Source organism: Natrix helvetica (genome assembly GCF_964273705.1).
Source record: "Natrix helvetica genome assembly, chromosome: 1".
NCBI classification, from domain to species: Eukaryota; Metazoa; Chordata; class Lepidosauria; order Squamata; family Natricidae; genus Natrix; species Natrix helvetica.
In genome coordinates this window covers 84,578,894-84,595,243 of record NC_138548.1, presented here as the reverse complement: position 1 = coordinate 84,595,243, position 16,350 = coordinate 84,578,894, and the positions used below count along the sequence as shown (strand labels likewise).

The 16,350-nt window shown below is 38.1% G+C and overlaps 1 protein-coding gene across 4 annotated transcripts in view; it reads right to left on the bottom strand.

The window, feature by feature from the left end:
- The window catches only part of LRRC4C (leucine rich repeat containing 4C), an 862,092-nt gene extending 846,227 nt beyond the window's left edge, over positions 1-15,865 (bottom strand). For 3 of the 4 annotated variants that reach the window (XM_081938168.1, XM_081938164.1, XM_081938167.1), the window contains exon 1: positions 15,568-15,865. The gene's annotated coding sequence lies outside the window, so the exon portion shown is untranslated. Of the gene's footprint in view, positions 1-14,646; positions 14,719-15,567 lie in introns of all 4 variants that reach the window. The other variant, XM_081938166.1, reaches the window with a different exon arrangement.
- Positions 15,866-16,350: the final 485 nt, after the last annotated feature.

The following is a 16,350-nucleotide window of genomic DNA, read 5'->3' as shown; positions in this document are numbered from 1 at the left end:
TTAAGAGATTTAACAGACTTGAGCATTGGGCCACATGCAATGAGATTTAGTTCAGTGGTGAAAAAAGGAAGGTCCTGCAGCTAGGCAGGAAAAACTAGAGTAGTGTCTATGACACAGATCTAAGTGCTTTGGTGGACTACCACTTAAATATGAGTCAGAAATGTACTGTAGATGCCAAAGAAATCCAACACAGTCCTGGGATGTATCATGGGAAGTGAAAATTCTATATTGCACTGTTGAGACCACATCTGGAATACTATGTCCAGTTCTTGTCACTACAATAAAAAAGGTCCCAGAAATAGTGCAGAGAATAGCAACAAAGATGATAAGGAAATGGGAGGCTAACTCCTATGAAGAATGGCTAAAGGAATGTGTCAGCATTCCAAATATCATCCAGAATTAAATCAGAGTCCAAGGCAGAGCTTTCCTCAAAGTTCCAATTTAATAAGAGAGACATATTGGTACATCTGTGGGAAACCCAAATCTGAAAACTTGCTGGGGCTCCCACCCAGTTGAAAGTTCATGATCTTGTCCCCACACCCACGAGTCCATCACATGGTCCAATTTTCCTCTGCCACTCTGGCATTGCTACCCATCTAGTTCCGGTCAGGTGCAGAGGTGCAGAGACAAAGAATGACCTTGGGCTTCTAGAAAGGAATGTTTTATTTTGACAACAACACATTCTACAATTCTACTCCTTACTATGCCCCCTCCCAATTACCCCTAATGAATCCGCATAATAAAGAAAGAGAGAGAGTGTGGCAGGCCAAAGATCCTAAAAGGAATATGACTGCAGATCTGACAGAATGTTTAGCTTAACAAAGAGAAGAGATTGAAGGGAGACACGATAGTAATGCTATCATGCTTGAAGGGCTACATAGGGAAGAGGTTGGCCTAGAATACCTCCCCCAAGGTCCCTGTGAGTCTATTATTCTAATCTGTACAATAAGATTATTTTAGAAAAACATGAATAATGCATTTCCTCAGCTCCTTTGAACTAAGTAAAATCCAGGCCATGTCTATGTGTGTGATGTTACTTCATCCACTTTGTATTACCATCCCACCCATTGTGGCATGATATAAAGAGCCAAGGAGATGACCCTGGGGAAACCAGGCAGAAATAACAAGATTACATAAAGATTGCAAAGAGTCCAGGAAACAGAAAAAGCATGAAAAAGAAGTTCAATTTGAGTCCTCTTTAATTAATTGTGGTATAATCTAAGAAGAGGAAAACCCAGTCTGGCTTTTGAGATTTTGTTGCTATAAACTATTTCAATAAAGAACAGTTGATGTCAGATTTCTGGAGTCCGTTTCTTCTTCTGGCCTATCTTGACCTATCTGGCCTATCCTATCTAACATGTTACACTTTTAAAAAACATTAAGCATGTCATCGTGTCGCTGAAGAATTGTCCATTTCCATGCTAACCAACGGCCCAACCTCAATAATCTCTCCTTTGCAGAATAATGCCTCTGGATTCAATGGAGAGTATTCCAGATGAAACCCAATATTCCATCTCCTCTAGTTGATGTAAAAGTTGGATGGACACACCTTCAAGAGAGAAACAATATTCTCCTCATTTAACAGTAATACAATCCAGGTCTGTTGTTGCTTACACCACAAGGTCATGAATCAGAGAAAAATGCCCAAGTCCATTAAGTGTTCTCTTCCTTTTCTTATAATAGTTTTCCCAACAGAAAACTGTTACGTTATATTGCTAATCTCCTAAACCTGTTGCCATTCTTCCCTTTATTGCCTCTGTCCACAATTATCAGTAGGATCTGTTCCGTGAACAGCCACACTCAACAGATCCTGGCTTCTCAATGTGCTCCTTTTTGATTGTAAATCTACACCCACTGAGCAACCTACACTTTATCTACATGTGGCATTTTTATGCCAGACAAGTTATACCTCAAAGAAAAACGATTGCTTTAAAAATATAACCCTGTGGACTCCGACATAAGTGTCAAATTTGTTTGGTGCCTCTACCACCAGTAGAAACTCATTTGCACAATCCCTGTACCATAATGACTTCTGATATAACAATTTTAAGTTAAATCGGGCTACTGCAAAGTAGGGCTCTTTAAGGTGGTTTGCAGTCACTGAAGAGCTTGTTAATTGTTCACTAGATTGAGACAAATGTGAAATATTTTTGGTGACATGGGAATAAATGTATTAATAAATTAAACATGCTCCCAATGCTCTACTTCACTTCTTCAGATAAATAAAGGCACAGAATGCCTTTTACGCTGTCCTTTTCTCTCCTATTGCATCGTCAACACATCAAATTCTTTCTGCATCTCTTGCCTTTCATCCATCGACTTCACATGAACTCAAGTGACCCATAGTGAGCAACCAAGACTTCTTCCTCAGCCAGCATACATTTACACAAATAAAGGATTCCTGCATGCTTCCATACTCTACAAAATCACTGCATGCCATCCTTATGAGCCTTCTGTGTCACACAAAATTGTCACCCAAGCCCCAAAATCTAATAAAGCATTAGTCTTCACTAAGCATACAAAGGAAGGGCCTTCTCTTTCTTCCTCTCTCTTTGATGTCACATCTGGCTCTTCTGGCAAGTGAGAGGAGGTGAAGTACATGGACTTTCAGATGCTTCACCCCCCTCCCCTTTGCCTATACACATTTATCTCTATAAAAAATATCTTTCTATTTTTTAGCCTCCAGCAAGTCCATGAATACATTTTTCCTACCATTTTTTTTTGCTTCCCTGCAGAGTCATTTTGCTAACTTTGAGGAGGTGATAGGAGATGAGAAGGGAAAAGAGAAACACACCTGTATGAATCCAGGGAAATTGAAACAATAAATCATATTTTATTATACTGCCTTTCTCTACAAGGACTTGCTTGTAAAGTACATTAGCCCCATACTGCAGGTTTACTTAGGCAGATCAGTTGAATTTTATATTCAACTGATTTGCCTCCTTTCCAATCTGCTCCTTTCCAATGTAAAATACCATTCTCAGTCTGAAAAACTGCTGAAAAAAATGTGGCAACACATCAGGCACTGTGATGCTGTGGATGGCATGAGCTCTTGTTAGATTTTAAATGTTTTACCAATGTAACTTGGGTTGTTAATTTTAAATTAAAATTTATATACTGTATGCCATCTTCCTTTACTAGATTTACTCAAAAAGCTCCCCAACTATGCAAGAAGCATTCGTTGTAAATCTACAAGGGAAGCTCCTCATCAAATGGATCATCTTGCCATCTATATAAACTGCTTGGCATCTGACTCAGAGAACACACTAGCCTATTTCGTCCAATTTTCCCAGGCTATAGGCTCAGGTGCATCATGTCCTCATGTCTTCCACTACCTAAACAAATATAATCTTTCCCATCACTGCTGTTGAGTCATCACACAATCAACTGCCAATCCACCCACCAGCATGAAGAAATCCATGTTATCCATGGTGTGTTAATTAATTCAGTGATTTCATCCAGAGCTACTTGCAGTAGCTTTTATGTAAATGGTATTTACCAATAGACTCCTTTTTTGAGTCTTTGTCATTTTTTACTACTCATGTTGTAGCAAACATCATCTTTTCTTTCACCTAGTCATTATAACGCTGGACAGCAATCAGGGTTTCTTGAGTCTGATTGATTTGTCCAGTTTCAATGAATTCTTTTTGCAAATCATTCAATTTCAATGGACCATTCATTTCTGAATTATTCAGAAGTACCCATGCAGTGATCTTGACAGTTTTCTAGCTTTTAGAAAGCTTCTAGCAGTTTGCCATCTTGGTTACCTCTTCACCGAGATATACAAGCATTATACTTTTTCTCAATAATTTTATTTTGTTTAGGCTAGCAATGCACCCCAATTAGAGACCTGCAAGATATATCATGTTAACAAGAGTTCATAGTCCAGAGATAGGAAATAATTATTCTGAATTACTCTGCAAGATGCGGCTTTCAACACTATGTCCATTCATGTGTACCACAATTTAAAAAGGACAGTAACAAAATGGGGCAGGATCAGATAAGAGGTATTAAGAGAATGAGGGTCTTGAATTTAATTCTTTTGAGAAATGGGTATGTATAAGAAGCCAAATCCTTTAATGAATCAACATGTATAAGAATCAGGGTATGTTTAGTCTAAAGAAAAGAGGCTGAGGAGAAATAGGATAGCATTCTTCATAACTAAAATTTTCACATATAGAAAGAGGTGTACGTGTTTCATCTATGCCTAAAAGGGAAAAACCAAACCACTATTAAAACTACAAGGATATATGTAGATTCAGACTAGATCTCAGGAAAAAAAAACTCATAATTGTATAAGCTGTCACTCAAAGAGCAGGCTTCCACATGAAGGGGCCACTTCTCCTTCCTTGGAAATCTTCAGACGCTAGTTGGTTAATAGTTTCTGTACTGAAGAAAGGGCTGAACTAGACGACTGCTAAAATGGCCTCTTACTTCATGATTGTATGCATTTTCTCACTGTGAAATGCTTATTCTAAATGTGCCTTTTACTGGATAAGTAATGATTGCTGTAAGATAGAATATTACCAAAACATTTCAGAATCATATTTAATCTGCGCAGGGGTTTTCCCACCCCTTATTACCATAAACATTCTCACTTCTTAATTTCTCCCAATGTTCTAGTCCAGGGGTGTCAAACTGAAGGCCCGGGGGCTGGTTTCAGCCTGTGGGGTGCTAAGATCTGACCTGCAGAGCCACCCTGGAAACAACCCATTTTCGCTGGCAGAGCTCTTGGGCCACCACAGGCACCCCTGACATGAGTGACGTATAGCTGGCCACCCCAACCCCACCTCCCAAGGTCAAACACAATGCTGATGCGGCCCTCCATGAAATTGAGTTTGACACCCCTGTTCTAGTCTCATGTCTGTCCTAGAATAACACAAGTCATATTATCCTTATGATCTAGATTTCAGAAACAGACATACAAGTTATTAAGAGTAAAATTCTGTGGAACTTAAAAGGATTTTCTTGTCAATCCTTATGTAAACAGAAACTTCCATGACAGTTTTAATTGACTGGTGAATATTTCACTTCATATGAATGAATAAACCATTTGTAGTAAATTCTTAAATGGTAAAGCAGCTACTGCTTGAACTTTTTTTTTCAATGCATACCTATTTTATAATGCCAGCGTTTTTCTAGTTTATAGAATCTATCTTTTATATATAAAAACATGAATCAGTGTGTGAGACTCAATGGCTTGCAAATAAAGATTTACACGAGAGAAGTGAATTTCCACAGAAAGTATCTGTTCAATATATATTGAATATATATATTGCGCCATTGCTATTACTGGTTCGCCTGAACTGGTTTGTCTTGACGTATTCGGGTCTTTTCCCGTGCAAGATTGAGAGTATCTTGGTGACGTTTCGATGAGGTCCCACTTGCCACCTTCAGGCTGGTGCCTTTGGCTTCGTCCCTGTGCGAGCAAAGTGCTATCGGAGCTGCTGTCCCTCTATAAATATTGGTGTGTGTGTGTGGAGTTCTGGCCTTGTTGTTGTAAGCAGATAGGTTGGCTGTGTTGTAACATCTTGATTAGTTGATGGAGTTGATGTTTGCAGATTAGTTGGCTGTTTTGTAACATCCTGTGTGGCTGAGGTACTGGCTGTGTGCCTATTGTTCTTTTGTGTTGTAACGACCTGGGTAATGGGCTGTGTGATGACATCCTGAGCTCTATTGTAGTGATATCCTGAGTCCTGTGCTGCAACCTCCTGGGGGGTGGGGTTGGCTGCGTATATATAAAAATAGCATGTCTATGTGGGAATATAACTGGACACATTTTTGTTTATGTAGGGCTTCTTAGAAGTTAAGCATCTGCAGCCATAATTGTTTAGCTGCTATTTATCCTTGCCTGCAGCTACATCCAGCTAAACAACCCTCCACAAAAGATTGACTGATGGAGAGGCATATTTTGGACAGTAATATTGAAAGCAAACAAACACAAGACATCAGCTATAAATCACACAGATGAAACCAGCGTTATCGACATGGAACCAGATTTCTTACAAGTGGCAAAGTATTAGTATAATTAGAGATTAAACTATTGGACCAACCCCAGGGAGACCCAGGTTCATCTCTGTCTCCACCTACAGAAACTTACTGAATGACTTTGGGCCAGTAATGTTCTTAGCTGTTCTTATTTGACACAGTTGCTCTTGTAGGAAAAGTGAGAGGGGGAGGGCATTATGTTGGTAATCTTAAGAACTTGAATGAAAAATGGTAGAGGAATCAACTAATTGATATTGCCCTAGCATCTTCTTACATCCTGACATGTTGAATATTGTTAGGTTTTTTTAAAACCTAGCAATATGGGAATGGGGTATGTTATAGTTTGAACAACTTTTTCAGAAAAGAAAGTTAAGAAGTAATTGCATCTTTTTTTAAAGTAGCTTTCTGCAACAACTGATTCAGCTTGCCAAAAATGCATTGGCACAGACTCAAATAGATCCCCTTCTCTATGTAGTGCTTTGGTTCAACAATAACCATAGGGACAATTATCAGGTGAATAAAACAAAATTGTCATCCATGGTATACAACCTGGTTACTTAGGGAATCTCCTGTCTTCCATAGCACCTGCCTAGCCAATTTGATTTTGCTGGATTTTTGCACTCCAGGTACCAATTGATTAAAATAATGCCATCTATCAAGATTCTAGAAATGTGCCTTCTCTGTAGCAGTGCCTGCTCTCTAGAATGAGCCCCCCCCCCAAGATCCATATGAACCCCATTGTGCACTTCAAAAAAGCTGTGAAAATCTTATGCAGACCTTTGGCAAGGGACAGTAACACCACCTTGCTTCATTATCTTTGCCAACTTTTTCTTTGTCGTGTATGTTTTATTTATTTCATTGCAATTTCTTTCTTTGTCTGTGTTGTGTTGTTGTGAGCCATGCAAAATAATTGAGAGTAGGATGATATACATGTTTCATATATTATGGTTCATCACACCGTCAGCCAGATGTTCAGACTTGATCTGGCATTTTTATCCAACTATTGAGTCCTTCCCAAGGACCTGCAATAGGCAGTTATTTGATGGCATTAAAGGTATTGTTACAGGATATAAGCTTTTAAGAGCCTCAGTGGCACTGTGATTAGAGTGCAGTACTGCAGGGTACTTCTACTGCCAGCCGGCAGCCTGAAATTTAGCAGTTCAAATCCCACCTGGCTCAGGGTTGACTCAGTCTTCCATCCTTCCAAGGTAGTTAAAATGAGGACCCAGATTGTTGGGGCCAATATGCTGACTCTGTAAACTGCTTAGAGAGGACTGTAAAGCACTGTAAAGTGGTATATAATTCTAAGTGCTATTGCTATTGCTATTTTGTAATTAACTGATGGTGTTTTTGTCACTGTCAATCATGTTAAAAGGGTGCTCCAATTGTTTTGAAATTATATCCAAGGGATTATTACTATTAGTACTACCTTTGCTTTCTTTTGCTGCAATCATTCTAGTTCTTTTGCAGATCTTTGTATTTTGTTATCATTGCCATTTTATTTGCACTTATTAAATCACTCGTAGAACACTCTTCAATCTCTGTAATAGTCTCACTTTTTTCTAATATTTTCCCACCGCCCCAATTTCAGTCCAAATAGAATTGCCATAGAATAAGCTAAAATTGGGCCCGCATCCAGTCAACCTAGAACTTCATATTCTGTTTTTTGTCTCCTGAGTATTTGTACTCATATATTTATTTCCAACCTTTTAATGTTATTGCTTAGTTCCTCAATAAATATCTCAGACATTCATGTTTTTCCTTGGTCTCTGCAGTGTTATATAAGGTGAAGATTTTCTCTTTTTTTGGGGGGGAGGTTCCTGTCCAGTTACATTTTTGTTACTTTCTCTTAAATACGTACTACAATTAATACTATCCATTAATAGGATGTAAAATCCAGCCTAAAGAGATTCAGAGGTCCATGCAAGTTCCAAGTACTCAGCACACCATTATCTGTAATTAATTAAAACAAAATGAATTTTATTTGTTCAATGTAATTCTACTTAAACAGGAAATACTTGAAACCTCCTATTACAGCCAGTAAATGCACTGAAAGGAAATAAACCTTGAACCAAAGGAAAGCAGTTGTGAGAGAGACTGTATTGATCAGAAAGATGTTTGCATTTAGTTTACAATAAATACTGTGCAGTAGAAAGCATAGGTCTTCTGCATTTTAATTAAATCCACTAAAGACACATTTCAGCACAGGTAATCTGTTTAATATATCCCAAGTCTGCTGTGTAAGAGATGTTGAGTTTCACTACCAACCGGAGAATCACTGCAATATGCAACATCAGTCAATGAGCATAAAACTTTGTTCCACTACAGTCACTCCAAAAAGTAAAAAGCTTTGCTCCTAAGAATGAGGTTAGCTGATCCAGGACTTCTACTGTTTATTTGGAAGAAAAATGCTCTCCACAGCTCAATGTCCAAGTCAAGTTTTCATGAGCTGAATATTAATAGTCTGCTGAAATTTGCCAGATTGTTTTCAATCTAAGTCATGCACAGAAATCTGTATGAAATTTCCTCCATTTTGAGGCAAAAAACATACAAAGATAAACGATAAAATTATCTTAGCATGTTTACTCCTCTTCTCTCCCCCCCCCCAAAAAAATACCTCAGGGAGAAAATCAGAAATTCTCCTCCCCGTGTCTGTGACATAATGGCAGATACTTTAAATCAGTGTTTCTAAAACTCAATAACTTTAAGATGTGTGGACTTCAAGTTGCTGCGGTAGGAAAAAAAACACTAGGCTTGTTTCTACTTGAGTACATCTACTTGGGAAAAGGAGAGCTCAGAGCTTACTTTCAGTAATTTAGTTCCTTTGTTGAACTGTGTTCTTACCTTTGGGATTTCCTCCCTAATGTTTCACTGGAAATCTTCTTTCTTAAAACTTAAAATTAGGAATATTCAAACTTGAACCATTCTATAAATTTGGAATGTACCGTCCCTCCTTCTCCACCAATCCCCAGACCATGGCAAATTATAGATTACTGTCAGATCCGTGAATCTGCCATTCTTCAGGGGAAGAGAGGGACCTTGATTCATTATGTATCTTTATTGTACTTTGTATACTTTTATATTTTATTACACTCTATCCTATATATCCTGCATCCTGTAACCATTGATTTATAACCATTAGCCTGGCACTTAGGCGCTCTGGCAATTTCTCACCTTTTGGAGAATGTAAAGGGAGGGAGGGCCATGTGGGAAAGTTCCCTTATCACTTTCTCAGAGCGGCTGGTACAATAACATCTTTACACTTACGGGTTGTCTGAATCCACACTGGACTGTTGGGAGGAGTTTCTAATTCATTTTATTCTAACTGTATGGCCTGAGGGCCCTCAGAGCCTGATTTGTTTTTGTCTTGCTATCACTTCTATTCAGTAAAAGGTTCCTTTTGAAATGCTAAGTTTCAAGAGTTTTTCCTTTTTTGAATAGGGAGGAGAGGCTGGGCCTTACAATTACACTATTCAGGTGTCACATAGGCTATTTCCCACATGAAGATCAAACCAGAAGTGACTCAAGATGTCCTGGGTGTGACCTAACCCAAACACATACCTAGGTTGGCTGGAGCATCGTGTCTCATGACACCCTAAACTCCCTCCAGCTCCACGGATTTACTTTCAGAAACTATCAAACTGTTCACAGAACAGCACAGTGTCCCATTCCCTCAATAACTTCCCTCCCCAAATGTCTTCCCACTGGCTCTCAATGGAAAATTGCTAAACCAGGTGGAATATTTAAAGAGGCGGGAAGAGATTCACAACAAATCAAATTGGATTGATTGTGTTGTAGTTAGTCACTGAGGAGACGGAGTCGAATGTAGTATAACGTATTTATTAACAATGAACTGACTGGAACAAAAACTAGCCGTCTGACAGCTATTTATACAACGAGCTGTCAGACGGCGAACCAATAAGAACGAAGGATTTCTCCCGCCGGCTGGCCGGCGCGCCTGAGCCAATCAGAGGGCCCCTCCTCTCAACTGCCCTCTGCTGGCCAGGCTCGCCGGTATACAACAGATTGAGAAATTTTCAACGGCAATCCTACATAATAGCCAACTCAAGGATTTCAAAAAAATGCTATTCTTCCATAAAATCATATAGGATAAGGAAAAACTCTGGAGGTGGCATGAGGTTTGGATTTTCTGTTTTACATATACTGTGCATTTGTTTTTCTATTTCTGATTTCCAACCAAAAATTCAGGAATTTCTTGTACAGACTTAGCAGAAAAGCAAGATAAATGATCAGTGACAGTTTTTAAAGTTCTATTGTCCCTGACTCATCCAGAGACATCTAATCATTCTTTCTAAATGTTTGATGTTCATGAATATTCTAGTGTGTTCTCTCTTCTATTCCTATTCCGCAGGTGACAATTCTATGCAAAACTTGTAATAATAACCCAATTATGATTGCAGATTCCCTGTATATAGCCTGGGGACCCAATCTTTCTGGAATCCTTGATACGTAGAATCCGCCTGAATCAGTACAATTGGTTTGAGTTGATCCCTGTTTTCATTCAATAAGTAAAAGTCCTTCCATTTATGGAATCTATGTGGATAATCTGACTTGGAATTTATGCTAGGAATTTATGAAAAGAAGGGATAAACTAAATAAAGTCTTGGTGTTACTCTCCCCATTCCCAAACCATCAGTTATTTATTCACTATCACAGTACAGCAAATTCAGAAGAAAGAATCAAAACTAAACAGCAATGGTTAAAAACCAGAAATGATTTTTAAATGATATATATTCTGGAAGAATATACTGTATGTATTCTTCCAAGTACCCTTGAAACTCAGGCAGCACCAAAATTGGCTTATTCTAAAACAAGCACATGAGGCAAGGAACACACAGTATTCACCATCTGGCTAACAAAGCCTGTATTTAATACTTGATATTGAGCTTCTTCTAGCATACTGTGATAATACAGAAAACTTTTGTGGAGCAGTTTCCATGTTTAAGCTAATACTGCAGGCTTCTCCTCACATGGGAAACCTCCAGCATTTAGATCGTTATACAATATTGCCATTGGCTCGACTTTTAAGATGTTAAAAATGCTACTTCTTTTATTCTCCTGCTCTCTTTTCATCACTAGATGAACGTATGCATAAATGAAAGGTACAGTACGTGCATATGTATACATATACATCTAATTCTAACCACAGGTAAAATGCTCTTTTAATACACAGCTTGTACCAAATTAACCGTATATTTTTCAAGAAATGGACAAAATGATAGCATGTAGATTAGTACATTTCTTAACATGAAATTTTGCAAGGAAAACAATGATTTATTTTCTTAGCGTATTCACTGTTTGAATGCATATTATTCAAGCACAGGGCACGCCATATCTAGTTTTCTTGCCCTCATTCATTAGTTTTGTGAAATAGTCATTATGAAAAGCTTAGTACTCTATTCATTTTGCAGTCACAGAGTTTCCAAGTATGAACACATAAAATGTGAATAGATATGAAAATGAAGAAGCTTGGGTTAAAATGGTGATGACCTCATTTTATCCAAGATCTCATGACCTATGATTCTGTCTGCATATCTAGACTTTTAGTATTGGAGCCTTACAAAAATATTTATGGTTAGTTGATTAGTATATTGTTTGAAACATCTGATTAAGCAAATATCTTCTGGATGCAGAATTCTTTGCTGGAATTCCAGTAACTAAGAATTTTGATACCATTGAGAAGACATGAAGTTATAGTTCATCAGAGGTCTATCTTTGGTCCTCCTTAACATACGAGTCACATATTAATCACTGTACAACTAATTAGCATTGTTCTTTGCACAGTGACTTAGATTACAATCTGAGGCACACTAGAGCATAGGTTTTCTGCCACTGACATAAAAAGTTTCAGGATGCACATCCACAGTCTTAAGATAGTGATAGCAGGAAAACTGTGCCTTTGTTATAGTCTAATGTCTGGAACAATTTCTTCATGATAAAGCAAGGTGCAAGGGGAAAAGCAGGTGAAATGCATAGAAATCTTAATTTCAGGAGACGGGAATACTATACACAATCTGTTTCTTGCTTAATGGATAACATTAGAAAATAACAAGTTATTTTCCTCTTCCATGAAGGGCAAAATTCAGAGAGGTCAAAATTAATTTTACTAACCCAAGTATATTTTCTTGGTGACTTTAGAAAACTGGCATTTTCTGGAACTAGAAAGTTACATAAGGATTTCCACTGCTAAACTTCATTCTGCTGTAGAAAAGAAATATGGATAAATATGTATTCTGGCAACAGAATACAGGAGGAATGTCCATGTCTATTACAAATTATTCTATGTTGAATATAAACAAGCAACAGGTATAAGATTATTATTTAAAGATACCAATGTTAACCCTTTCCTATAGACAATCATAAGTTTACACAATTTGTTTTGGCACCAAAGAGTTGAACTATCCAAAATGTATGGGTGCAATTATTTTGCCTGAGAACTGCTTGCAGTTTAAAGAAGTCATTTTTAAAACCCCAAAACAATGGTTTTAGCTGATCACAACTATTGAGTTCATGACTTATTTCAATGCCAGCTCTTGAAAGAATGATAATAATCCATGTCAACAAGATGACTCAGCAATCTTAAGGTATGCATCACATCAGCCCACAATATTTGCATTCGTGTAAACCAGGGGTGTCCAAACATGCTGGCTGGGGAATTCTGGGAGTTGAAGTCCACAAGTCTTAAAGTTCCCAAGTTTGGACACCCCTGGTGTAAACAATCTTGCTTTTTTCCCCTTGTTTAGCTTTCCAATGCAGCCTTGATAGTTGCCATCCCAACAAGTTCAAGAGAAGCAGCAGAATTCATGTATAAAGTACTTTAGACCCTCTTTGAGGCAAAAGTCATTGGTTCTTGGGCAAAAAAATCCAACTGACTGATCAACCCAGAATGTACTCCTAACTACTGTTCTTTAAGTCCGATTTAGAATACTCATTTTGGAATCTTCATTTGGCTTAGAGAAATGTTCACTGCAGCATCCTATTACTTTGGTTTATATCATTGAGTGGACTTTCCATAGCAACACATTTACAGGTACAGAATGTTAAAAGGTGAAGTTTTATATAATTCTTTAAGCAATCCATTCATCACAGAGTGAATAATAGCAGCTTTTATTGTTATAATAGGAAAAATACCCCTGACTATATATATGACTCAATACATATACATGCATACATACGTACATATATTCATAGATAACAATGAGCTATAGTTTGTTTTCAGTTATTTATTGCAATAATACTGCAGCAAATGTTCATGATTTAGCTAGTGTACTCTAAAAGTTGAGATAAAGCTGCATGATTGTCAATACTATCAAGCTTGGTTTGGTGGATAGCAAATTGGTTGAATAAATGCCATCAATATTCCAAGTTGGCTTGGGTTTTTAACAATTTTGTGCTTATGACTTTGGAGCAAGTTTAAGAGAACTAAGTGAGACAGTAATACACACAATTATTCAGTAAATTAAAGCCACCCAGATTTTAAAAATGCATCTAGTATTTTTCACTGTAAAGTATGTATCAATTCCTAATAACCAGATGAGATCAGTGTATAGGAACTCTCTCCCGTATGTTTTCATAAGTTATTTTGAGAATTACATAAGAAGTACAGATAACTATTTATGACAGGACAATCATTATTTTGTTTTCATACATAAAAGCTCTTCCCAAACTTATATGAAACATATGAAAAAACTCAGACTGAATAGATGGAAGAAAACATAATCAAATGTAATGGCTTACTTTCTGACCATTAATATTCTAAATGAGATGTTTGGTATCAACCCATCTTAATTTGCTACAGATCTACAAAAGCAGTTAAATATTCATGATAAAATGTTTTAAATATTTTCTTCAACCTCCTTAAAATGTACGATATACCCCCCCCCCCCAAAAAAAAGATCGGGAAATAAAACTAAACCCCAAACTATCGTATTGCAATGCAGCAATGGGAACTGCAGGCTGGCAAGTTGCATTGGGAGGATGAGAAGAAAAGGCATTTCTGTTTACAGGGTCTCTTTCTTTCTTTCTTTCTTTCTTTCTTTCTTTCTTTCTTTCTTTCTTTCTTTCTTTCTTTCTTTCTTTTCCTTCCCTCTTGATTCTGCTCTGCAAAAACTGTGTCAACCTTCACAATAGAAATGATAGCCAGGCCGATCAAAGCATCATAAAATTTAATTTCTCTTCTAACAGTTCTTTTTATTAACTTTTTATTGTGTGCCAGAGTCTTTAAATAAACCTTGCTACTGAATAGATTTACTAAATTGGCTACCAAGTAGTTTCCCCATGATTGACAGATTGATACCCAACTTCATTATTGTATGGATAGATGTGCACTTGCTTGTTGCCTGGAATAATCATTCCAGGCTGATATGCTTGTATGTGTGCAGGCATGGGTGGGCATTCTGCGTGTTCATATTATCTGATCTCAAATCCAGTTGTCAGTTGTCTCACATGGCGTGCAAACAACCAAATCACAAGGTGATATGCACAAGGGGGAAAAAACCAAGAAATTCCCACAATTCTACTTTTAAAAGTGTATTCCTGAATTAATAGAATCCTTCTCACTTCTTTGGAAAACTAATGTCATATTTTGTGCTAAACAAAATGCTCAAATAAAGTAACCTTTGATGGCATCTCACTTACAATTCATATTCACCTCCAAAAGAATAATTGCAAGGTATGGAGATTAAGTTTCAGATTCCTCAGAGACAACACCTGTAAGTGAAGCAAGCACCAGAACTTGTTGAAAATTTAACTTAAATCATCAGATCTATCACAGGAAACAACCCTATTTGGCATGTGGCATTACCAAAACATCTCAATTTTCAACCACAGAGAGAGATGGAGAAAGAGAATGCTATGAAATTTGAGCAAGATTAGTCCCTTTCTCTGCAAAGGACACTACAGGGGGGAAAAGGGAATCAAAAATAAATCTGAAACTGTACAAGAAAGCTCCACTAACAACCAACACATCTTTGAGAAAATTTGTATGATAAGCAGCCGTTTAGAAACCCTGACTAATTTCCATTTTGCTATCAATCTGCATTAGCGGAGAGTATTTGGACCTGCTTTCTGAACCCATATATTCATTTTAGCTGAGCCTGCTGAAATGCACAAAGGTGGTGGTGGGGGGGGGGGGAGTGGATACAAGGACTCCAATCAAAGTTATTGCTAGGTAAGAAGGGGTTATGGGGAGAGGTACAGATTATATCCTATTTGCCTAGAAAAAGAGGCCACAGAACGCCTTCACATCGAACCTCCAAGATACTGCTTTAATCCACCATATATCAGCATCTTGCACAATTCTTTTTGGATGGATAGATGATAGATAGATAGATAGATAGATAGATAGATAGATAGATAGATAGATAGATAGATAGATAGATAGATAGATAGATAGATAGATAGATAGACAGATTTCCCAGACACTTTACAATGCAAACGCTTAACGCGACTGGTAACTTTAGTGAGCAATCAAGTGCTATCCATTCAACATGGAAAGGGAGTACAAAAAAATAAAAAAAACATTATAAAAAAATACGGTAGTGAAGATCTTGGACTTACCTGTCTAATAGTCACCCCTGAAAACTTCTCCAATGAAAACGAAAATCCCTCTAGTTTCCCCGGGGATCTTTTAAGTTGACTCGGAGCACAATAATCAGCGAGTTTTTCAGATGGTCCATTTACTAATCATCAAGCTCAAGGGAGGGGGAGGGGAAAAAAACCGGAAAGGTGTCCAAGAGACTTTGCAAAAAGTATGTCCAGGTTTCCAAAGCAATCGGGAAAAGGAGGCAGGTTGACGAGGCATAGAAACCAGTGGCCCGAGAAAAGAAATTCTCCCCGTCTACACGGTACACCTCGTTTCTCGCTCTCCAGAGCGGGAGAGCAAAGCCGTCAGTGGTAGCTTCCAATCTCTGCCGTTTTATGCTGCAGATGGTACATCTCGCTCCTACCTTCCCAATTGGGCAAGCGATTCAAAGAACAGGAAAGGCAGCCGTCTCCCCCCCCCCTCCCCGGGGAAAAAAAACCAGGTGGACTGTCAGCCACTCACTCACAGAACCTGATCAATCAAGAGAGGTCCGGGGTGGTCAGCAGAGACAGTTCTTTGCAGGATGCCCGGATTATGGCAAGGTTATTAATCTTGCTTTGCTGCATCTCCCTCCCACCCCGTGCATTCAGCCGCCTGCATTGAAATGATTGCCAGCTCTGTCTCTGTCCCTCTTCCACTGCATTTTGCTCAGCCCTCCCTTTGCTGCAAGTAAAACACAGAGGAGGGAGGAATACTAATAAGGTAGTTAGCTACCGTTTTCTCCGAGGCATTCTACATAGGCAGTGTCTCTGTGTTAG